The sequence below is a fragment of the Gorilla gorilla genome, chromosome 5 (assembly GCF_029281585.2).
Source record: "Gorilla gorilla gorilla isolate KB3781 chromosome 5, NHGRI_mGorGor1-v2.1_pri, whole genome shotgun sequence".
Taxonomy (NCBI): Eukaryota; Metazoa; Chordata; class Mammalia; order Primates; family Hominidae; genus Gorilla; species Gorilla gorilla.
The window spans coordinates 116086618-116112732 of NC_073229.2; the positions used below are offsets into that span (position 1 = coordinate 116086618).

Genomic DNA, 26115 nt, shown 5'->3' on the forward strand with positions numbered 1-26115 from the left:
TATTCTCCTCTCCAGTATTTGGCATGGTATTGTTAGTGTTTTAGAATTTAGAATTTAGACATTCTGATAGGTGTGTAGCGATAGCCCATTGTTCTCTATTACTTAGAGATATAAAGTCTTATTTCTAAACTGGTTTTCCATAACTTCAATTTACTTAAATATCAAAAGCTGAAGGTTTTCATGCTCCATTAATAATTTTGACTCAAGATTTTCAACTTATTTGAACAAAATTTAACCAAACCATAAAGGATTCACTTAAAAGCAATGGCAACATATCATTTGAGATACTTAATTTGAATTTTACAGTTATTCTTCAAAGGGTAAAACATTTTAAAATGTGTCTGAGAATGCACATCTATTGCCATACTGATGTATTTTTTTTCAAAATCAGCTTTGTGATGAACATTTTATAGTTTACTGTAATTCTGTATTTATAAAATATTGATATGTTTTGACAGCAGCTTTAATTTCTGATGGTATATTATTGGAGCTTTTATGAATGCAGTTTTGAACTACATGGGCAGCAAAATCAATTGTAAGTATATTTTTGTTTCATAGAATTCTTAATTTAGTAAGGACATTGTTTTACCCATAAGGTTGTGCTCCACCTAAAGTTGTATTTTTATAATCACCACATCACCACATTGTTTTATCTATAATATTGAATTTATTGAATTACTAATCTGACTTCCCAATAGCACTATCAATAATATAAGATGCTTATTTCTAACATAATGAATTTCCAAAACCTTTACTTTATTTACATTAATAAAAATTTAAATCATTCATCAGAATAACCTATTTTTAAATTTGAATTTTTTGATGACATTTAGATACTAAAACAATGTAAATATTTAAGACATTTTTGACTAATGAAGTGAACACATTAAAAGCTATCTCCTCACTTTTTATACATTAGATAACAATTCTTGAAAAAAAAAGTAAGTTAAATGAGAACAATCATTTGATCTAAATGAACAGTCATGCTTCACAGAGCCTTTCTTCTGTAGCTCCTAGGGTTAAATCAGTTTCTTTGGGAGCAATCATCTAAAAATGGATTCTGGTTTTTGATGTTAGTGCTGATGCATCTTCAGCAAATTTTTATCTTTAGGTTTTCATATCATCAGTGGTATACTATATGATGGATGGCAAATTCAACAAGTATTTTGTGAGGAACTTCTGCTTCCTACCAATATGTAGTCATGGGACTTGTTTTATCATCCCACTTGTAACAACTAATAAACCAGCCATAATATTCAAATCAATGTTTCTGAAGATTTTTCGCATCAGAGAACAAAGCATAGTGCTCCCTGAGAAAGGGATAACAAATTAGGCAAGCTATACAATTGTTCCATCTTACATCCTTAAGAGGGGTTTTCAGGCCATGGAATGTGGAACAGAAGTTGAGGGAAACTGATGGAGCCTAGCAAGCTCTCACAGATGAGGATATGTAGTAGAAAGTCTGTGGTAACCTGATCAGAGTCCCAGTGAAGGGAGAATTGAAGACACAGGAATCTCCAGAGATCTACTGAAAGTCTCCTTCAGTATTCAGCAGGCGTGTGTGTAGGGGGAGGCCACCAGAAAGCATCACCAGAAAGGATTAGAGGAAAGAGTACTCAGGGCTCACACAGGGTGGGGACTAATAACTTTCCACTAGCCAGAACTTAAAACCTTACAATTATGAGGCTCTGGCTTTAATTCTCAGGAGCGTCTTCCTGGGAGGAATAAACATCCCTAAAGTAAATTCTGTTCTGACTTCACCTAACAAATAATAAAAATAAGACCCTAACATAGATAAAATTACTTCCAAATAACTTAAACATGCCCCATAACAAAACTTAATAATATTTGTAGTTATACAAAAACATCCAGCAATCAACATGGTAAAATTTTCAGTATCTGGCATCCAGTAAAAAAGTCCTGGCATGAAAAGAAGCAGGAAAATATGATCTATAATTAGACAGCTCAATCAATTGAAACCTACCCATAAGTGACACACAGAATTAACAGAAAAGAACACTAAGACAGTTATCTTAATTGTGTTCCCTATCTTCAAAAAGCTAGTAGAAAGATAAAGCATGTTAATTAGCAACATGAAAGATATAAAAATGACCCAAATCAAACTTCTATACATGAAAACTACAACATGTGAAATTTCAAGAAAGGATGAAATTACTGGCAGATAAGAGATTATTGCAGAAGAAAAGATAGTGAACTTGAAGACAAAGCAATAAAAACTATCTAAAATGAACCACACAGAGAAAAAAAGACTCAAAAAAGTAAAAGAAAAAGGACAAGCAATATACCAATTGTAATTGGAATCCCCTGAGAAGAAGAGAAGGCTGACCGAAGACGATTTGAATAATTAATGACCAAACATTTTCCAAATTGATGAAACAAATATTTTGTGTATCATGAAGCTTCTCTGGAAATGAAAGTTCAAAACTGAAGATGGTTTGTTTTGAAATAAGAATAAAGTTTTAATCAGCAATAAAATAACCATAGATTTTCAAATCCACAATGTGGCAAGAAACTTTTCTCCATAGATACTAAAGCAGAAATTCTCAAACTCTATGTTTTGTCATATATTTCATATATACTTTGACATATTAATTCCACTTTCTCTCTGATCCAGCTCACTGATAGCCTGACAGCTTAGTGGCTGTCATTGGCATTGGCATCAGCCAAGGCACAACTGAGTGGCTCATTAAATGGACAACAGGGTCAGCAACATCACATATTTCTTCCACTGCCCTCAGAGACCAGAAGGGGTAAAATGTCCTCAAGCCCCCCTTGAATGGATGCACCTTATTTTATCTAATACCTGCCGTAACCATGTTGTATCAGGAGCAGGTAGAGGAAAAAGAGATTTAACTCCATATTGAAATGAGGCCTCTGTTCAGAGCGTATGTGTCACACATCGCTAGGTAGGATGTAGTATTGTATAGTAATCTACAAAACCTATCCTGAGTTGTTTTCATGCAACAGTTAACAGCAACAACAACGATAATTAAGTGATACATGAAACAAACCTAGACCAAATATTTAAAACTCTTCACTGAGATTGCCAGAGCCATTTTTAGTGGTATGATAACTCCATATCAAAGAAGTAGTTTTATAGTTATGAATCATTATATGTAAGATACTGTTGTGTCTTTATATATTTAATAAAAAAACCTTTTGTTGTTTTTTAATATGTTACCATTTAAGAGGTCTAGGCAGATGTAACATTGATTCACATTCTAAGATATCCAAAATGAAATTATAGACCTTTTTGCTCAGGGATTGATAGATATTTTTCAAAAAGGTTTTCAGTTTCTTGAGGCTTTGAAGCATTGTTTGTTAATGGAAATTGACTCCTCTGTGTCATACTACTATGTTACTATGTGCATTTTTCGCTAGAGGGAAAATCAGGAAAGGCATAAGATCCGGTATAATAAATACTTAATCAAAGTTTTACAATTGAAGATACATTGTTAATAAGCTATTTTAATATTAAATGGAAAAAATGAATTTTAGAAGGCTGAATGTAGATGTGGTCTTGCTTTTGCTTAAAGTATGTCTATACATATATTTATATTTTTATAACAACAAAGAAAGATTATATATACAGAGGAATAATCTGTGGTTTTGAAAATATTGTGAGATATTGTCTTCCTTAGCTTCTTTTTGTTTTGTCAATTGAAATAAAGCAATATTATGATATATTACAGAACTGAGCATATCTGATAATCACATAAAAATGTTTTAATATGTTTATATAGCATATATGCTCAGAAAATTAACATAGATGAGATATCCTAAAAAGAGAAAGGATAAAGAACAAGTATAAAACAGAAATCATGTTCCTAATCAAGCTACTGTCTAAATGAGTAGATAGAACATATATGTACACACACACACGAAGATTGCATTTACAGAGAAAAATACCAAATAATGACAATTAAAATATTAAACATGGATAAATAAAATTGAGCCTGCCAAGCAGAAAAGATGGCAGATGAGATTACTCACCAAAGCCTTCCTTTATAAGGTGAGATTTAATTATATTTGAATAAGATACTTAAGCTAAGAGAGCTTTGTCACAAAGTTTTCTGTCTGTTTCAGTAACAGTTCCTGATGTCCTTACTCAGTCTTTGGGCATCAGAATAAATAGAATTATATTGATGGTCCCTATTCCTGACATTCAGCAGTGCTAATACAGGGGGCATATTGTCATGCATATGACTACAGTAAATGGGCCTTGGGCCATAGCTCATACTTATTTAGTTAACACTAGCTGACAGTTAACACTTTGGAGGTCAGCCAAAGAAATTAAGAGAAGGGGGCATCACATGGACTTTCTTTTCCCTGAAATAATCAGATAGAATGAAGACATTGAGGAGAGGCTGTTTTTACACTTTTAGTTGAATACCTTTCATATCTACTTGGGAAGTGTTTTTAAGATTATAAAGTAATGATGAAAAAAAGGAGACTCCTTTTATGGTAACAGAAGATGCATTCATTTATAGGAACTCCTTGGCTAACCTTCTTACAATAAAGTATCCTAGGTTTTGTGCTCTCTCTCCTTGGATTGTAAAGGCTTGAAGCTGGGCATGAGGTAAAAGTAATATAAGCATTGCATAAAAATAACATACTATGTTTGCTTTAAGCATCCACATGATTCTTCCCATCAGGTTAGGGTATAATATGCAACGTGTCATCTTTAGGAAATATTGTATGCTAACAGCTTTCATAGCAGGAATGTGTAGTAAGAGATCTTCAAAAGATTCAAGGCTTAATATTTATTGAGACTATCTTCTACAAAACTGAGGGCATATATTACAAAGATAATGAAAGGGATTATTTTTGATGGGTTTAATCAGGAATAAATATCTTTCCATGTCTTGTGATGTTCTTTTAATTGTGAGTACCTTGGCTACTAGAGCTGAGCCAGTGCTTCCCTTTCCTACCTGTGCTTTTACTCAATGTTTTATTCTTTACTGTTATCTAATGTTTTCCCTTGTACTCCGGGATATAGAATATATTTCTTCCAAAAAAAAACTATTTTAACTTTTTGAATCAATTTGCACTGGTGGTACTTAGATGCCACTTGGTAATTTCTCTAGCACGTTCATGTTTTTATTTATCACATAAATATTTGTTCAGCCCAGCTGTATGCCGGGTATTCTGCTCAATGCTGGGGATGCAAGAAGCCACAGTGTGCATGTCCTATTCTTGAGCCTTCAGATTGGAGGCAAGTTCCAATACAGTGTGATGAGTGCTATGAGAGAAAAGCTCCCTGCATGGCAGAGTGGCACATCTTCTGGTTACAGAGGGCACAGTCAGAAAAACCTTCAGGAAAGAAAAAATGAAACGATCAACCTGAGCTCTGAAGTTGAGAAAATCTCAGCCCATGAAGGAGATTAGGTAACAGGCATGCAGTCTGGGTGATAAAGCAGCCTATACCCTGAAAGGAAACCTGTGCTAAGTGAGTGTGAAAAACTTGGGGAGCTGCAAGTCACTCTGGATGATAGAGAAGTAGGAGATATGTTAACCATTGTAGAAACTCCAGTTAAAGAGGTAGACAAGAATAATATCATTACAAAAAAATTAAAGTTAAAAACCAAAAAATTTTGTTCTCCAAGGGGTTGGAAATTCATCTTAAATGATATGTCAGCCATTTACTTTAAGCAAAATAGTAATTCAGCCAAATTTATATTTTGGATGATCATGGCTAAAAAGAACAAGGTTCAGGCCAGGAAGAAAATTTTCCTGAAGAGTTTTGCAGCTCAAAAAGATGTTATTTGAACTAAGATTCTAATGAAAAACAGAAGGAACTTACGTGAATTTAGGAGTTAATAAGGATGCAGAATAGATGGTTTATGATTGTTGATTTGGATGTAGATCCTGAAGGAAAGATTAAAGGATGATTTTTAAGTTTCACATTTCATCAGCAAACTTGATAACCAGGTGCTCACTGAAATCAGAATATCAAAAAGGAAGAAATTTTGTCACTAAAGGAAGGTAGAGAGAGAAAACACTGTTTTCTGATTTAAGCATATTGAGTTGGAAATGCCCGTAGAATAATAAAATATAAATAATGAGTAGAGGTCAAATATGATGTCTCTGGAGATGAGAAGACTAATCTGGGAGAGAGAAAGGGATTTTGAAGAATTCAGAATATAAATGGTAAAGCATTTGAAATGGATAATATCATCTAGAGACAGCTTATATACTACAAAAAGAGGCTCAAGGATGAACCCTTCACTCTTTAAGATCAAACCAAGAAGAGTGTGAAAGAGGCTGAGATGTAACAGATAAGGAAACTATAGAAAGAACAGCAGAGTGTGGTATTTGGGTTCAGAAAGTAAGAGTGATCAAGAGAGTCAAATGTCAAGGGGATGCAAAAAAACATGAGAAGGGAAAAATCATTCAAAGATTTTAGAGACTATGAGGTTCCTCTTGGCAATGGTAATTTTAGTGATGTGATAACAAAAAAGAAGGTGTTTTTTTTTGTTTTGTTTTTGTTTTTGTTTTTGAGCCAGAACTGACAGGCTTGTTGGTAAAGAAACTGCTTGTAAAGGACTCTTTTAGCATTCTTGAATAGAAAAAAGAGTGTAAAAAAAGACTGTAAAATAAATGGTCAGTTCTCTCATTTCCCTCGATCTTGTCATCCTGCTCTTCTGATATGTAGCTGAATAGGTGGGGCAGGCTAGGGTACATGTGACCTATGAGGATTCACAGATTACTTGTCTCTGACCCAAAAGTTCTTCAATTCCTAGTTAGTAATAGTAGCTGTGATTAACAAAATAATACATCTAAGAACTAAATGTTAGTTTTATCCTTATTGTAGTTGTTATTATTATTTGGTGCCTATAAAAATGGGCATGATTATAGATATTAGATACAAAGTTGATTGACTTCATTTTTGCCTCCCTAAGAAATGTAACAGGATTTAACATTTTATTCAATGAATATTTATGCAGCTTTTCCCATGTGCCAAGACTGATATTGTGTTATTTTTATACTGTTATTGATGAGGTTCAGAAAATCACAAAGATGGAAGACAGACCTAGGAATTAAATGTAGTCCTTTATGACAACAAAGCTCATGGGAGGCACACTAGTGTCACTTCTGGAAGAATAGGCAACTATCATTCTAATCCCAATTTTATAACAATAATTCAGTTTATAACATTATGAAACGTTATTAATATGTTACATTGTTAGATCAGGGTCTCTGGCATTAGAAAAGCCTATATATTGAATTCAAACCACCCTTGCCTTTAGTTTTCTTGTGTTAAAAGGGGGATAACTGTAGTAACTGTCAATGTGTTTAGTGAAAAGATGAAAAGTGCTAATAATTAAAAGGGCTACATAAAATTTTTCACAAGGACTGTCCAACTCTAGACATGCTAGCTGGTGGTAGTAGCGGTAGCAACAGTAAGGGTAGTAATGGCACTATCTTGTGACAGTCTAATTTTACCAAAGAATTATTAATGAAAAGAAACTATGTCTGCTCTTTTGTCAAAGTTGGATAATCAAGTCAGTCAACCAGTAAGTTCAGCCACAGATAGCATTTGACATGTAACCTTCTTGATTGAGTCAAATTAATTGAAAAAGTTGAATTAAATTTTTCACAAATATAAAGAATATTATCCACCTAAGCTAATTTCTTTTATCTGCAATATTTTTCCACAAATCACATCTCATGAATTGCTTATATCTGAAGTTCAGCTGGAAAGAATATATGAACTCCCACTATATATTTTTGCCATTTTAATGTATTGACTCTTATTCTTTGTGTTCTCCAGTGACAAGGCCATTTATTTTTTCCTAAGTGTTTAATATTCATTTCATTTCTCATGTATTTAATCCTCTTCAGTCAGTTCTATTAAAAAGAGATTAAACACTACTAAACACAACAACAAATATTTTTTAAATTGTTTTTATTTTCATTAAAAATATAAGCTTCCTGGATACCTTGGAGTTTAAGAAGCAAAAATGTGAACAGAATACTAGAATAATTTTTATATTATGAAAATTGAAATCACATGATAATTGTCAATCACAGTCACATGTACAAGTGGAATAGGCGGAGAAGAAAGCTCAGATGGTTTACTAAAGGAAGGAAGTAGGCATATAGCCACTTTAACTAGCGTTATTCTTCAATATTTGTTGCAATTTGAAGCGATGGGACATACAACACAAAAATGAATACAATATCACCTTTTTCCGTCTGGGGGCTAATCTAGCACCAGTACCAACCTTCTTTGTCTGCTTATTAAACAAACTAAAATTCCTGGCTGCGTGAATGAGAGATATTTATCTAAGTTATCTGGGTTTGTTTCCTCATCTTTAAAATTGATATAATGTCTATATCAAGTATCAGTTGATTATATACATTAAAATAATTGACAATGCCTAATACAGTGACTTCCATAAAGTAAGGCCTTGGCCCCTTCCCAACTTAATCTTTTGAAATTATTTTTTAAAAGATTCAGAAAGATAATGATCTTCAACACACAGAGATTTGGATGACCACACGGTAAACTCCTAGTCATTTATGGGATCTTTAAATGCCGCCAACTAAACCTGAGCCTGCAGCAATGTGGCCAGTTATGATGAGGGTTTGGTTCTAGACCTGTTGAGGTGATGTTTGAGACATTTTCTCATTTGATCTTGTCAAACTCCACATCAGAAAGTTGCAAATACACATTACATTTGGGCAATTCAAATATTTTGGTGCCCATGTGTGCAGTTGGTCATACTCTCCAATTGCACAGACTGAAGCCCCAAGTGGGTTTTCTACAAACAGTAAGTTGAGACAATCAAGTGGAGACCAACAGTCACACTCAATATGTTTGATTTCTTAGAAATAGCTAGGGCCAAAACATTTTCAGTTTTACATGTTTATGTTTCCTATTGTACGGAGGTACTTAAAATTGAAAGAGAGTGAAAAATATATAGTGACCTTTCCTCTGAAGAGTCCACGTGTCAGCTCTTCCCTGGCTGAAGGCTTTGGCCATCACCCCCTGGGTCTATTGCCTTTTAGAGTCTAATTCCACAGCTTTACAGATTTCATAGTGCTTCACAGTTTCTTCCATGCTTCTTTTGAAGTCTGGCCGTTTTTTTTTTCTTTCAAACACCTTTTTTTTTTTTTTTTTGGAATTGGATATTGTGCTTATTTATTTAGAAAATAATATGTAGTGGGTTTATTTACTATTGGATAAGAAAGCCACCTCCATACATTGCTTATATAAACACTCTGCAATTGGTTAATTACAGAGAAACACCTGGAGGTCCTGCTGCTTCTAATTGTCAGTGTCCCGTGGTAGCTGATAGTCATATACAAAAAATAGGAAATGGCCATCACTTTGAATGAGACTAACCATGGAGTCCTAAAGTAAAGGCATTCATTAGCCATCTGTCCAAGGTAAACTATAGCCAACACTTCTTGTATGAATAAAGCTAATATTGGGACCTTCAGTTATTATTAATCAAAACTCACTGTAACAACTGATATAGAAATACTAGCAGAGTGAATTTTGTGGCAAAATGTTTAATTTTATTTAAAAATTATTTTTATTATTTTTATCAATTTGAAAATTCAAGAAAAATGACAATTTAATGAAAGAAATAACTTTTTAGGTATGAGAACCTTTTTTAAGGACTTAAAAACATATTACTGGCTTACTTAAAACATAAACCAGAAAATAAAATTGGTCAAATACATTGATCGGTTATAAGATTTCAAACTGATGTTAGAGCATTTAGCTATCACAAGAGAAACAGGTAAATTGACCCATGTGACAATTCCCTGCTATGAAGTGATCCTGCTTTAAAAATCCCATACCAAACAATGAGCCATTTGAATGACAGCCTATGTGACCTTCAAAGTTAGAAACAGTGTCTAATCTATTTTCTACTATGTTAAATAGTTGTTGAATTACCTAATTTACTATGTTCTGTGTAGGAAAATGCTTTTTTAAATTTCATAAAAAATCAAAATAGCAGCTTAACAGTAATTTAAAATTAAAATTTAAAATATTAAATAGACCTTTATTATTGACATAATAAATTTTTAAAGGTTGGCATTCGTTTAAAACAAAGTAATTTCTGTTTCAAAAATAAATTCTAAGATATTGAATATTTCCAAACTATTAATGTTGGGAGCAAAATTTTGTTCTGTGTAAGCTGGAAACTATCATTTTTCGTTTAACCTGAAATATCACTAAAGGTAAGACACACAATTGTTTTATTTACCTCTAAGATTTTTTTTAAATCTTTTTATTATTATTATTATACTTTAAGTTTTAGGGTACATGTGCACAATGTGCAGGTTTGTTACATATGTATACATGTGCCATGTTGGTGTGGAGCTGCACCCATTAACTCGTCATTTATATTACGTATATCTGCTAATGCTATCCCTCCCCCCTCACCCCACCGTCGACAGGCCCCGGTGTGTGATGTTCCCTTTCCTGTGTCCAAGTGTTCTCATTGTTCAGTTCCCACCTATGAGTGAGAACATGCGGTGTTTGGTTTTCTGTCCTTGCAATGGTTTGCTGAGAATGATGGTTTCCAGCTTCATCCATGTCCCTACAAAGGACATGAAGTCATCATTTTTTATGGCTACATAGTATTCCATGGTGTATATGTGCCACATTTTCTTAATCCAGTCTATCACTGATGGACATTTGGGTTGGTTCCAAGTCTTTGATATTGTGAATAGTGCCACAATAAACATACGTGTGCATGTGTCTTTATAGCAGCATGATTTATAATTCTTTGGGTATATACCGAGTAATGGGATGGCTGGGTCAAATGGTATTTCTAGTTGTAGATCCTTGAGGAATCACCACACTGTCTTCCACAATGGTTGAAATAGTTTACAGTCCCACCAGCAGTGCAAAAGTGTTCCTATTTCTCCACATCCTGTCTGTCACCTGTTGTTTCCTGACTTTTTAATGATCACCATTCTAACTGGTGTGAGATGGTATCTCATTGTGGTTTTGATTTGCGTTTCTCTGATGGCCAGTGATGATGAGCATTTTTTCATGTGTCTGTTGGCTGCATAATGTCTTCTTTTGAGAAGTGTCTGTTCATATCCTTCACCCACTTTTTGATGGGGTTGTTTGATTTTTTCTTGTAAATTTGTTTAAGTTCTTTGTAGATTCTGGATATTAGCCCTTTGTCAGATGAGTAGATTGCAAAACTTTTCTCCCATTCTGTAGATTGCCTGTGCACTCTGATGGCAGTTTCTTTTGATGTGCAGAAGCTCTTTAGTTTAATTAGAACATTCCATGCTCATGGATAGGAAGAATCAATATCATGAAAATGGCCATACTGCCCAAGGTAATTTATAGATTCAATGCCATCCCCATCAAGCTGCCAATGACTTTCTTCACAGAATTGAAAAACACTACTTTAAAGTTCATATGGAACCAAAAAAAGAGCCCACATTGCCAAGACAATCCTAAGCCAAAAGAACAAAGCTGGAGGCATCATGCTACCTGACTTCAAACTATACTACAAGACTACAGTAACCAAAACAGCATGGTACTGGTACCAAAACAGAGATATAGACCAATGGAACAGAACAGGGGCCTCAGAAACAATACCACACATCTACAACCATCTGATCTTTGACAAACCTGACAAAAACAAGCAATGGGAAAAGGATTCCCTATTCAATAAATGGTGCTGGAAAAACTGGCTAGCCATATGTAGAAAGCTGAACCTGGATGCCTTCCTTACACCTTATACAAAAATTAATTCAAGATGGATTAAAGACTTAAATGTTAGACCTAAAACCATAAAAACCCTAGAAGAAAACCTAGGCAATAACCATTCAGGATATAGGCATGGGCAAGGACTTCATGTCTAAAACCTCTAAGATATTTTTTAAAATGCTTCCAGTTAAACTTTATAGAATGTTTTCATATCAGTAAAATATTTCGTATTTTGTTTTATATCTTTTGAAAGATCTTTTTTGGATTTATTTGACTTTTAAATCATTTATTATTCCTGTAAATATTATTCCTATAAATACTTAGAAGAGAATATAAATGCTGAATATATTGGCCTGCATTATAGTAATAAAAATACATTCCAGTTTCAGAGATTTTAAAATGTAGAAAATATGGATTTAAAAAAATTAAAAAGTCTTTTTATATCTTACTTATTATTAAACCTATAGTAGCTCAGAGTAGGGAACAATTAACTACATTAAAAATAAATGCATGAAACGACTTTTTGTTTAAATGCAGAATAAATGTCATACATCAAAATCCACGAGCCCAAATAACCCATAATTAATAAGAAGGTATATTTGCTCTCAGTCATCTAGGTATATGTCCTCTAAGTACCTGAGTCTAAAACTGGATACACCACACTTCTGTGAGAGTACTTCACACTTACAGTGAATAAATAGAATTTAAATGAAAATGACTGTACCTGATTAGAACCTGAATTTTACCTTATAACTTTTCTATCTCACCCACTTAAAACATCTTGTGAAGAATAGTAGCTAGTAATTGTTGGGGGAGTTTATACTAATATTAGTGTGCAGGTTATCTATTAATTTGGATGGAAAAATCTAATAAAGTCATACACAAATTACAAAAGAAGGCTAAAGGGCTGTAAGTGGTTTGTAAGCCTTAAGTTTTTCATAAGAACTATCTCTTCCTCTGTACTAATGTACTCCTCTTCAGTCAACATTTCTTTGTCTTCTATTTCTCAATGCTGAAATGTGTGTATGTGTGTTTGTATGTATGTGAGACAGTGTGTGTGTATGAAAACTATAGCCAATTAGGTTGTTTGGCAATAGACGCTATGCTTTGGGTGAACTTGAGTCTTTAGCTTTTTCCAAACTGTTAATTTTTTCTTGAGAGTGAGGTGTTACGCTTGTTCTCTTTTTCCTTTTGGGCTTAAATTATTCATGAGAAACAAACTCCCTCCTTAGTTCCAAATTTTAGTTCTCTGAGAGATAAACAGTTATTATCATTCACTCTCTTGGAAGAAAAAGCCATGTCTAACATTTTGAGCCTCTGCAAAAGCTTCACACATTTTGCCCTCAAAAATTGCAGTACATAATCATGAGAAACAGGGATCCTGAGTACAGAATATATGCAGCACAGAAGCAGACATATTGGCTTAAAAACACTTAAAAATTGTCAAAATTTTACCAAGAAGTGGAAGCCCGCAGAGTGAAGCGACAAAATAGGGTGCCTGTGATTAGAAACTCGCATGTCAAGATGTGAAAAAAGGTAAGCGAAATAGGCTTATGAAATAAAAGTTCCTAATGGAGAAGAGAAACTAGGAGACAAAATGGATAAAAATGAAAACAGCAAGGAGGCCAAGAACTCAAAAAAAAAAAAAAAAAAAGAAAAGAAAAGATCAAAGAAGAGAAAAAATACATAAACATGATCTGGGAAACCCTGAAAGGAAACAAACATTTCCAGAGAATGAGAGGAGACCCTCCGCACCACCCCTCAACACCTCTCCCATATGAGGGGTGACAGCTAATTGTTATTTCTCAAGGACAGTGATAAAAAAGGAGATTGCAGAGGGGAGTTGCTCCTGCAGAGAGAAGAAGAGTTTTACTAACAGCCCTCTGTGTGTAAGCACTACATAAACAGAAAAAAAAAAAATAGCATCATCAGTCTTCATGGCTATAGAAAAAGTACAAAACTTGAGGCCCACACACAGAAAACAAGGGAAAGTATACAAAAGACTGCCAAGGCATCTAGATCTAGAATGGCATCTAGAAAATCTATGCATAGGAGCCACCACATTTAGCAGTACCATTTGTGAGGTGAGTTTTTGCCAGATCTCATGAAGGACATAACAATATATTGGTGGCCATGTGATCAACAGCGTAAAACAACCATAGCAAATACTTTTGTGTATTTCTAGAGAAAGTACTTTGTTCTATTCTGTCCTCTAAAGAAAATGGTATTATCAGGTATCTTTCCCAATAGCCTGATTCAAGCTGACTCATAGAAAAAAGACACACAGATCATCCTTAGAGCACCTCAGACACGGCAGAGAGAACTGGAAAGGAGTCAGACATGTGACAGTGACAAAACAGTGGTAAATGAATATTTCATGACATCATGAGATATGCTTTTTAGTGCAAAAATATTAGAATGCTGTAAGGTGAAATAATTTCTTTTTTTGCCACATATTGTCTTTCCTTCTCTCTTTTTAGTCTCTTTTTTTTTTTTACCTACATCTACCTTCTTTGTCTCTACTCAATAGCATAGTTTTTCAAAAGATCATCATTCATACAAAATTTCCTTCTAATTCTGAAATATATTTTGCAGTGTTCCTTTTCCTAAAGTGAATTTACAACATAGACCTCCATTATTGGGACATTAAGTCATTTCAAGAAATTTTAAGTCTTTAGTAAATCTCTATATGGAAGTAGATTGTATCAGAAATAAACTCTGTGTGTGTGTGTGCGTGTGTGTGTGTGTGTGTGTGTGTGAGAGAGAGAGAGAGAGAGAGAGACATGCAAAAATGTTTAAGTGGAAATCAAATAATTTATATGATAAAAGATTGGATACAAAGTGTGGATACCGGGTAAATTTCATATCAACAACACTGTTTTTCAGCATTGTAGTGTTGAACATTTGAACTAAAAAATTATAATCATAGTTTACATATCTGAACCTAATTTGCCTCAATTTTAAGAAAAATAAATTCATCAGATATGAGGGAATGACCATATATACTTGTATACATGTGAGTAAGGTGGGGTGTTGATTCCTAGAAAACCCAATATGAAAGTAGATTTTTGAGAAACAAGCTTAGCTAGGCATAACTATTATTTCTTACTATTATTGTAAAATCATTTGTTAGCCTTTTCTTGAAGAATTTTCACATTATTAGAATGTCACAGGCTGTAAACTAAACGAATGCTTCAGGCACGAAGCCAGAAAAAGGAAGGTCAATTACTATTTCAATACAAAACTTAGGTGTGAAGACTTAATTCAGCTATTTCTTTTTCTCTCTGTAAAACATACACCCATTCCTCGAAATTTAATTGAATATGATATATTTGTACTGCCATAAGAATCAGAGATGCCTGCAGAAAACACAAATGATAAGAATTGTATCAAACTAAATACACTTTATGTCCAAGGCCCCATCCTAGAATACTTACATACTCTCTTCTTACAAAAAGAAGCCAATGCAGTTAACATTTACCATATATTTGTAATGGTGTGTGATATGGTTTGGCTGTGTCCCCACCCAAATCTCATCTTGAATTGTAGTTCGTGTGATCCCCACATGTCATGGGAGGGACCCGGTAAGAGGTGATTGAATCATGGGGGTGATTTTCCCCCCATCCTATTTTTGTGACAGTGAGTTAGTTCTCAGGAGATCTGATGGTTTTATAAGGGGCTTCCCCCTTCACTGGGCACTCATTCTTCTCTTTCTTGCCTGCATGTGAAGGACGTGTTTGCTTCCCCTTCTGCCTTGAGTGTCAGTTTCCTGAGGCCTCTCGAGCCCTGCAGAACTGTGAGTCAATGAAACCACATACCTTTATGAATTAACCAGTCTTGGGTATGTCTTTATTGGCAGTGTGAGAACATGCAGTTAAAATTTACTGTACTTTTATAATGATGCGTAAACCACAAGTATTATGATCAGATCAGAAAAGTCACCAGAATATCATGTGACAATATCACACACACACAAACACAAACACACACCTCACAATCTCACATACCCTTTCTGCTATAACTTAATTGTAATTGTTAGCAGTTTATCAGTCCTGATAATTAAAATGGCCCCACAAGAATGGGGCCAGTTGCGGTGGCTCATGCCTGTAATCCTAGCATTTTGGGAGGCTGAGGCAGGTGGATCACTTCAGGTCAGAAGTTTGAGACCAGCCTGGCTAACATAGTAGGGAAACCCCATCTCTACTAAAAAATACAAAAATTAGACAGGCATGGTGGCGAGTGCCTGTAATCCAAGCTACTCAGGAGGCTGAGGCAGGAGAATTGCTCAAACCCAGGAGGCAGAGGTTGCAGTGAACCAAGATCATGCCACTCCACTCCAGCCTGGGTGACAGAGCAAGACTCTTTTTCAAAAAAAAAAAAAAAAATAGAAGAGGATTTTGAAAAAACAAAATTGTAGAAAAGGAGTAAAGATAGGAATTGCAATTCAAAAAAATTATACTTTTCCAGATATATCACCATTGTTACAATTCTAGAAATTTTGGAAAAACCAAGTGAAATTTTCAGATTGATAAAAATTGAACAACAGAGCATCAAAATACATGGGGCAAAAACTGGCTGGGCATGGTAGCTCACACTTGTAATCCCAGCACTCTGGGAGGCCAGGGCAGGAGAATTGCTTGAGCCCAGGAGATCAAGGCTGCAGTGAGCCATGAGCATGCCACTGTACTCCAGCCTGGGTGACAGAGTGAGAACCTGTCTCTCTCTCTCTCTCTCTCACACACACACACACACACACACAAATATTACTACCACCAACAAATTAAACAATCAAAATACAAAATACGTGAGGCCAAAACTGATAGAAAAATGTTGATAGATTGATCTACTATTACCGTTGGAGACTTCAACACCACTGTATCAGAAATAGAGAAATTCAGTAGGCATAAATTCAACAAAAAGATAGTTGAACACACCATAACCATAGACTACTCCATGGAACAATGCAGAATGAACATTCTTAAGCTCACCTGGAATATTCATAAGATAGAACACATTCTGGGCCTTAAAACGCACTTTACAAATTTAAAATAATAGAAATCAGACTGATAGCAAACTCTGCTATCAGACTGTAATGGAATTAAATTGGAAATCAAAAATAGAAAGATAACTAGCAATCCCCAAAATAAGTGGAGAATAAATGCTTCTAAATAACAGTTAAAAGAAGAAATTTCAAGAAAATTCATTTCTCATGAACTAAGTGAAAATAAACGCTTGCCTTATTAAAATGTGTGAGATGTAGCAAAAGCTGTGCTTACAGGGAAATTTATATCTCTGAAGGCCTATTTTAGAAAAGAAGCAAAATCTAAAATTAGTTCTCTAAATTGATACCTTAGGAAACTAGAGTATTAAGAGCTAATTAAGCCAAAGTAAGCAGAAAAAAAGAAATAATAAAAGTTGGAGCAGAAATCATTGAAATTTATGAAAGCTGGTTCTTTGGTAAAATTGATTAGCCGCTTTCCAGGCTAATTTAAAAAGAGAGAGAGAGAGAGAGAGAGAGAGAGAGAGAAGACACAAATTACTAATACCATAAATAAAAGAGAAGTCAGACATCTCTACAAATTTCATGAACATTAAAAGTATAATAAAAGGGCATTATGAAGAACAGTATGCCCATACATTTGATGACCTAATAAAATGGACCAATTCCTTGAAAGACACAATCTAGCAAAACTCACACAAGAAAAAAAAAAAAAGATAATTGGAATAAGTGTATTTCTACTAAAGAAATTGAATCAATACTTAATAGCTTTCCAAAACAAAAAGCACCAGGCCCACATGAGTTCACAGGTGAATTCTACCTAACATTTAAATAGGAAATTATGTCAATTCACTTCAGTATTTTTTGGAATATAGATGCAGAGAGACTATTTTCTAATTCATCCTATGAGGCGAGCATTACCTTCATACCGTCAATAGAGAAAGAAATGACAAAAGTAGGGTAACTACAGACCAATATCACTCATGAATATAGATGCAAAAATTCTCAATAAAATATTGGCAAACCATATTTACCAATGTATAAAAAGAATTATGCACCATAATCAAGTGCAATTTGTCTCAGGAAGCAAAATTCGGTTCCACATTTGAAAATTAATTAATATAATCCATCAGATCAACAAGATAAAGAAGGAAAATCAATACATCAATAGGTGCAGAAAAAAGCACTTGAAAAAAATGTAGCAATGACTCATAATAAAAACTCATTAATCTAGAATTAGAAAACTTCCTCAACTTGAGGAAAAGTATCTACACAAAAACAGTTAACATCATATTTAATACAGTGGTGAGAAATTTGAAGCTTTTCCATCAAGATAAAAAGAAAGCTAGTATGCCCTCTCTCACTACTGCTTTTCAGTATTGTACTAGAAGCCCTAGCTAATGCAATAAGACAAGAAAATGATATAAAATGTACAGATTGAGAAGAAAGAAATAAAACTGTCTTTGATTGTGGAAGACAAATGGTGGTCACTGTCAAAAATTGGAAAGAAGTGACCAAAAATCTCCTGGAACTAATAAAATATCATACCAATGTTGAAGGGTACAAGGTTAATGTACAAAAGTCAATCACTTTCCAGTATACCAACAATAAACAAGTAGCATTTAAATTAGAAACACAATGCCGTTTTATCAACACTACACTATTTGATCAAAGGGTGTAAAATTTTAGTTGTGGAGGATGAGGAAGTTCTAGAGGTCTAATGTATACCATGAGACTGTAGTTAATAATACTGTACTGTATAATTAAAATTTGCCAACAGATTAGATCTCAAGTGCTCTTAGCACACACACATAAAAGGTAATTGTGAAGAGATGAATATGCTTATTAGCTTCACTACAGTAATCATGTCACTATGTGTGTATATATTCAAAACATCAAAATGTGCTCCTTAAATATATGCAATTTTTATTAAAAAATTAAGTAAACCAAAATCAGAAACATAAAGAACACAATACTATTTATATCAATACAAAAAAGTGAAATATTTAAGTATAAAACTAATAAAATATGTACAAAATCTGTACAAGGAAAACCACAAAACTCTGATGATAGAAATCAAATAAACTAAATAAATGCAGAGATATTCCTTGTTTATGTATATGAAGAGTCAATATTGTCACAATATCAGTTTTGCTCAGATTGATCTCTAGATTTCATGCAATCTTATTTAAAATCCCACCAAGAAGTTTTATAGATATTGACAAACTGCTTCTAATATTTACATGGTGAGGCAAAAGATCCAGAATAGACAGCATGATATTTAAAAAGAACAAAGTTGGCCAACTGATACTATGCTACTTCAAAACTCACTATGCTACAGTAATCAAGATAGTGTGCATTGGGGAAAGAATAGACAAATAGATTAACAGAACAGAATAGAGAGGTCAGATGTAGACCCACATAATTATAATAGATAATATAAATATAATCTTTGATGAAGGAGCAAAGGCAATACAATAGAGGAAAAGTAGTCTTTTTAATGAATGATGCTGGAACAGCAGGATATACATGGGCAAAAAAAAAAAAAAGCAAAGAAAAAAAAAAGAAACTAGACACAGACCTTTCCCCATTCTCAAAAGTTAACTTAAAATGGATCAAAGACCTAAATATAAAATGCAAAATGACAAAACTCCTATAAGATAACAAAGGAAAAAAATCTAGATGATCTTGGTTATGGTGATGCCTTTTTAGATATAACACCAAAGGCATGATTCACAAAAGAAAAAAATGAATCTTCATTCAAATTTAAAATTTCTGTTCTGTGAAAAACACTGTAAAGAGAATGAAAAAACTGCCACAGATTGGGAAAGAATACTTGAAAGATACATTTTTGATAAAGAGCTGTTATCCAAAATATACAATGACCACTTAAAACTCAATGATAAGAAAACAAACATGCTGACAAAAAAAAAAATGGACCAAAAACCTGAACATACACCTCAACAAAGTAGATCTAAAGATGGCAAATAAACATATGAAGACATGCTTGGCATCATATGTCATATGGGAAATACACATAAAAATGACAATGAGACACCACTAGACGTATATCAGAAGGATTAAAATCCAGAACACTGAAAACACCAAATGCATATTACCAGATGGTAATATGGAGCAACAGGTACTCTCAATCATTTCTAGTCAGAATGCAAAATGGTACAGCCACTTAGGAAGACAATTTGGTGGTTTTTTATAAATCTAAATATACTCTCTTATTGTATGTTTCAGCTATTGTGCTCCTCAGTATTTACTCAAATGATTTGAAAACTTATTGTTCACACGAAAACTCACACACAAATGTTTCTTCATTCATAATTGCCAAGATTTGAAAGCCACTGAGATGTCTTTCAGTAGGTGAAAGAATTAATAAACTGGTACATCTGGACAATAAATATTATGTAGCAATGCAAAGAAATGATCTATCAAGCTATGAATGACATGAAAAAAACTTACATGCATATTACTAAGTGAAAGAAACCAATTTGAAGGGGCTATACACTGTATAATTACAACTATGTAAAATTCTAGTAGAGGCAAAAGTATGGGGAAAGTAAAAAGATAAAGATCAATGGTTGCCAGGGTTTGGAAAGGAGGGAGGGATGAAAAGGCAGAGCACACATGATTTTTTAGGGCAGTGAAACTACTCTATGATACTGTAATGATGGATACATGTAATTATAAATTTATTTAAACCTATAACATGTACAACACCGACAGTGAACTGTAGTTTAAACTTTTAACTCTGGGTGATAATGATGTGACAATGTAGGTTCAACTGTAGCAAATGTACCACCATGGTGGGAAATGTTGACCATTGGGGAGGCTACGCGTGTGTGGGAACAGCAAGTATACAGCAGATCACTTTACCTTCTGCTAAATTTTTGTGTGAATCCAAAATTGCTCAGAAATTAACTTTATTAAAAACTTAGAATGTTTTTGGTTGTATTTTAGATAGATTTATATAGATTTCAAAAAAAAAATCTCATTTCCCTCCAGATTCTCCAAGAGAAAGGTCAACATAATTATCTCAATTTCCACTTTCAGACACTGGGTTGAAGCTGTCAAAATACTTAACTTTTTCTGTGGTTAGTCCATATATTGCTCTTCTGTGCTATCCCTTAAATTAATGTAGGCTGTCAATACACTTGCATCAAGTAGTAAAGGGCTGTCAAAAAGACCCCTATGTTGTCAAATTTGTAAGGAAACTCTGGAGCATGGGTACAAAGAACCCGCGTTTAATTTATTGACTTTTTAAAACTTAGCGTCAATACGTTTGTGTGGTAACTGATGGTCTCAGGGCAGTGACTGTGGCTTCCTTATGGGATTGCTAGTCTTCCCTAGTTCATTAAATACTTTCTTCATTTCTGTGGAATCTCTGTGCTATATTACTTAGAAAATGCCTGATGTTTTCTTTCTTGTATTACTACTCGGATTTCACCTGCTATTCTTTTTTTTTTTTTTTTTTTTTTTGAGACGGAGTCTCCCTCTGTCGCCCAGGTTGGAGTGCAGTGGCGCGATCTTGGCTCACTACAAGCTCCGCCTCCCGGGTTCGTGCCATTTTCCAGCCTCAGCCTCCCGAGTAGCTCGGACTACAGGTGCCCGCCACCACGTCCGGCTAATTTTTTTTTGTATTTTTAGTAGAGATGGGGTTTCACCGGTTAGCCAGGATGGTCTTGATTTCCTGACCTCGTGATCCGCCCACCTTGGCCTCCCAAAGTGCTGGGATTACAGGAGTGAGCCACCGCGCCCGGCCTCACCGGCTATTCTAATCCATGTGTAACTTGTTTGTTCTTCGTGCATATCTACATTCAAGAGATACTGTTGGTTGGTTTTCTTTGAACTAGCAGGAATGGGAAAATTTAGAGTTAGCATTAAGCATTTGAATGTTACCCTTCTTTCAGAACATTTTAATTTTCTGAGATCAGCGTACATTATTTTTGTATAAGGTACAAATCATTGTAGTACTTGGTGTATTTTATAAACACAATGGGAGTTTAAGGAAAGATGTTATTTTTAGCTCTTACAATAGTGTTTTCAGTGCACAGTAGCTCAATGAAGACCAAAGAAAGGTATTACAATGATGTTCACAATATTTTCATTGACAGGTTAAGACCTTTCGGTTTAGTATGCTTCAAAGATCACAAACCACATAGTGCAGTAGAGCCAAGATTGAAATCCATGTCTCCAAGTCCAGTGTTCTTTACATGGCATTATCCAATGTCATACTTAGTTTATTAGAGCTTCTTTATTTTCCTAGGACTGCCATAAGAAAGTAACACATACTAATGACTTAAAACAACAGAAATGTATTATCTGACAGTTCTAAAGGCTAGAAGGCTGAAATTCAGATATCAGCAGGTCCATACTTTCTCAGAAGCCTCTAGGGAATATCCTCCTTTGTCTCTTTCTGATAGCTCCAGGCGTTCTTTGGCTGGTGGCAGCTTAAATCCAATCTCTCCCTCTGTCTTCATTTGGCATTCTTCCCTCATGTCTTCACATCATCTTCTTATAAGGAAACTAGTCATATAGTATTAAGAGCCCATCCTACTCAAGTATGAAACTCATCATAACTAATTATAACTGCAAAAACTTTATTTCCAAATAAGGTGTGGGGATTAGGACTTTTTTGAAGACATAATTCAACCTATACAGATTATAAAATATCACAACCTATAATTATATTGTGACATTGAGCAAATATGTATGAAAGGCAGTGTAAAATTAATGAACCAGAGAAGCATCTGTATATATTGTGGCAGAGAAATTGTCCCATGATAATCTTGGTTGCAGTATATCCGGGATATACCAGGTTGAATTCTTTATTGCCTACTGACAAGTGGTTCAAGGCAGGTATATAATAGGATTTCTGAGACAGCTTTAGGTAGACTAGCATTACTCACAAGCCTAACTTTATTCTTGGGTTTTCTGATAAAATATTTTCCTACTATTAAAGTAAGCACCATATAACAAAATTAGCTGGGAGACAAGATTAAATAATCATTTTTTATTCTGTCTAGGAATGCACTTTATTTGTTTTCTTTTGTAATTGTTCAGAGGACAAGAAATTCTGCCTGAGTCCAGTCATTTTTTGGAGGTTTCTCCTCTAAGACTTGATATCAGTCATGGACCTACTTAAACATTGGGAAATACAATGGAAAACGTGCTGTTTATATGATACACGGTTTATAAATTTCTACTTGCCATGAAAATGCTATCAGTACAGTATTTTCTATCTGTTTTGCCAAAAAATCCAATTGTATCCATATGGTTATTCCTTTTCACACAATACAATAACATCCCAACTATTCATTCAAGAAAAGGATGGGGAGTGGAATTTTAACCTAAGAATGGCATTTTCACTTGAAGACAGATGAACATATAAATTCTGACAGATATATTCAAAACTACTTTGAATGATTCATTCATTGATCAAACCAATATTTACTAAAATTTACAAAGTGCCAGAAACTATTCTGGATGCTTTTGATAGATCAATGAACATAACAGACAAAATATCTCGCCTTTTGGGACTTACAATCTAGCAAGGAAAGCATGAAATCTTATATTAATTTATAAATATATATTTACATATATATTTAATTAGAGAATAAAGTCAATTTAAGCTAACAGGAAAATATTTTATGTTAATCATATGCCAAATTATGAAGAACATTCACAAATTTGGATCAGGAAATCTATTTTAATATTTGACAATTCCGAATTACTTGTATATTTTTAAAGTTCCCAATAAAATACTAAATAAATACTTCATAAATATTTCAATACTAAATAAGAATTACAACCAACCCCACAATTTACATGTATCTATGGCTTATTCTGATATTTCTACATCTCTCTCTCTCTCCTCTCTTTCTATATATATAATATATAAATTTAAAATATACATATATATAAAACTTTCATAGTTGCAATTATCATGGCTATAAGATTATGGTTTTCAATTATTTCCCTTAAATTCTTTCATAAATCCTTTCCTTTTTTCAGAGTTTCATAGTTGCTCAATCTATCACACAACTATAACAATGTGTTCATTTTTTATATTTACGTTTTTAAAGAAACATTTCTGTTATTACAAAAAAAAGTGTTAAAATAACCTTTTACATAAAGTATTTCTGAAACATCTTTTTTGACAGATTTTTTGGAACAGAGTTGAAATAACTATGGTTCATTCAATGTATTGATAAATTATTCAAAAAATTTACTTCAATATCTCCAACATTATACTTTGCATTTATCACAACTGTCAATCAATCAGCACACATTTCTATCTTTGTTGACAATTCTGATGGCCACTATCTTTTGTTTTCGCTCTGTCATCCAGGCTGAAGCACAAAGGCATGATCAAAACTCATGGCAGCCTCAAGTTCCTGGGTTCAAATGATCCTCTCACCTCAGCCTTGCAAGTAGAGCACTATCTTCATCAGAGGATTTGATGCATGAACACTGTAGATGATTGAATTGAGCTTCACTGGATGATAGCATGTGTTTGCGTTTCCTCTTATTACTCATGATATTACAATTTTATCCTTCAAAAAAAATTCTTTGTTATGGTACTTTCTAGGGGAAAAGAATTCTTCCACAATTAGGCCCTCTTTAAAACATGGTTTTGCCCATTCTGAAAAATGTAAACAGAAGTCTTAACAATTGAGGAGTTAGGATTCATGGAATGGCCACAATGGACAAAATTTAAGCCTTGGAATTACTTGGAGATTTATGTTGCATTTTCCTGTTTTTCCCCCCCAGTGTGGCTTTAGTATTGCTAAATATCTTTCGTTAACTAATCATCAAGGGTAACCCCTATATGCATAATGTCAAGTGAAGCAGAGGGTTGAGAAGGACAGTCAGAAGAGAAGGCATCCAAGTCTTATACACTGAAAAATAAAGCATGTTTCTTAAAATTCATAAAATAGCAATGCATCTTGCAACACAAAACTGACCATATTTATATAAATATTATATTTTGGTGTTTGATAGTTATGAAAAATGAGAGCATAGAGAGTATTACTTTCAAAAATTTGATATAAAGTTTAAATTCACCAAATGAAATCTAAAATTCATTTAGAAAATATAAACTTTTATTTGGAATGAGATTGTGTAATGTATTTGATTCACATTATAAGTAAAATCATATATCCTGCATTTGTGAGTAGAAGACACATAGAAAAAAGGTGTTTGTTTTACTTTAAAACAATGAATTTCTTAGAAAATGCAAAACATTTGTGAGTAGATATTGCTAAATGCTAACATGAGAAAAGATTGAGTCATTTTATTCACCCATATATTAGCTAGGAATCTAAAATATAGATAACCATTTTGTGAAGCCAGAAAAATATGTTTAAAATCATTACTTTTTGTAGCTCTTTTTCTTCCATATCAGTGCTATTGTTTATAGCTGAAGAACCTTGAGGCTTCCAGTTTGTATTTTTCTTCCCATGCCAATGATTTGTGGTATTAGTGCAGGTCATTGATTCTGTACTGCTGAGCTATGCAGCTTATGGCAGACAAGGGGGCTGAGTGTGTCTTTAAAGTGCCCTTTACTTTCAAAATTCAAGTTGTAGAAATGACACCTCTGGTTTTATAACTGTGCAGCTTGCACTGTGTTGCGTAAAATGTTCTCCCAAGTGGACAAGGTTACTTGTTTTGGAGACTAATTCTCATTTTTTGTGTTCAAGTTGGGTTGAAAATAAGATCCTATCTTAGAATAGGATTCTATTCTTAGAATAGGATCTTATTGCATAAGAATCCCTCATAAAAATGGGATCTTATTGCATACGTTTTCAGTCTGGGTCCTGCAACTATATTAAGTAATAGTAGTAGGTAAGCCAAAACTTACTTTACATATTATCTGGTGAAGTAAATATGCCAGGCATTTAGCAGTGGGTGCTTCATCATTTAAGGATTGTGATGCTAATAATGTTAATATCAGAATTAAGCAATCTTGCTACAAAATAATTTATACTGCTATATAATCTACAATGATATTTTTAAGCAAAAGTTATATAATTTTAAAACTCTGCTGACAAACTCTATATCTAGAAGAATTACTAAGTAAAAGATGAGATGATAAATCTTTTAATTCCATCAATATGGAGATTATTATGCTATATATATATAGGACTAGCAAAGTTAGCTCTACACTAATGAATATATAAATTCATGTAATCATAAGATTTTACAAATGTAGTTTTATTTTTCTGAAACATTCTTTTAATTTTTTTCCAAACTTTTCCTGACAAGTTCCTACCTATTTTTTTCAGGTCTGCTTTGTTGTTTTTGTTTTGTAATTTTGGAATAAGTTTATTCATCTACTGTGGATTTCCATCACACCACACATCTTCATTGCAGCTGTATTAAAATA

The 26115-nt window shown here is 33.7% G+C and overlaps 1 long non-coding RNA gene across 1 annotated transcript; it reads left to right on the forward strand.

Moving 5' to 3' along the window:
• The first annotated feature begins 209 nt into the window (after nt 1-209).
• On the forward strand, nt 210-24287 carry LOC134758679 (uncharacterized). The gene is made up of 3 exons (XR_010134119.1): nt 210-320; nt 459-535; nt 24079-24287. It is a non-coding gene; the product is annotated as an uncharacterized lncRNA (long non-coding RNA).
• The last annotated feature ends 1828 nt before the right edge of the window (nt 24288-26115 follow it).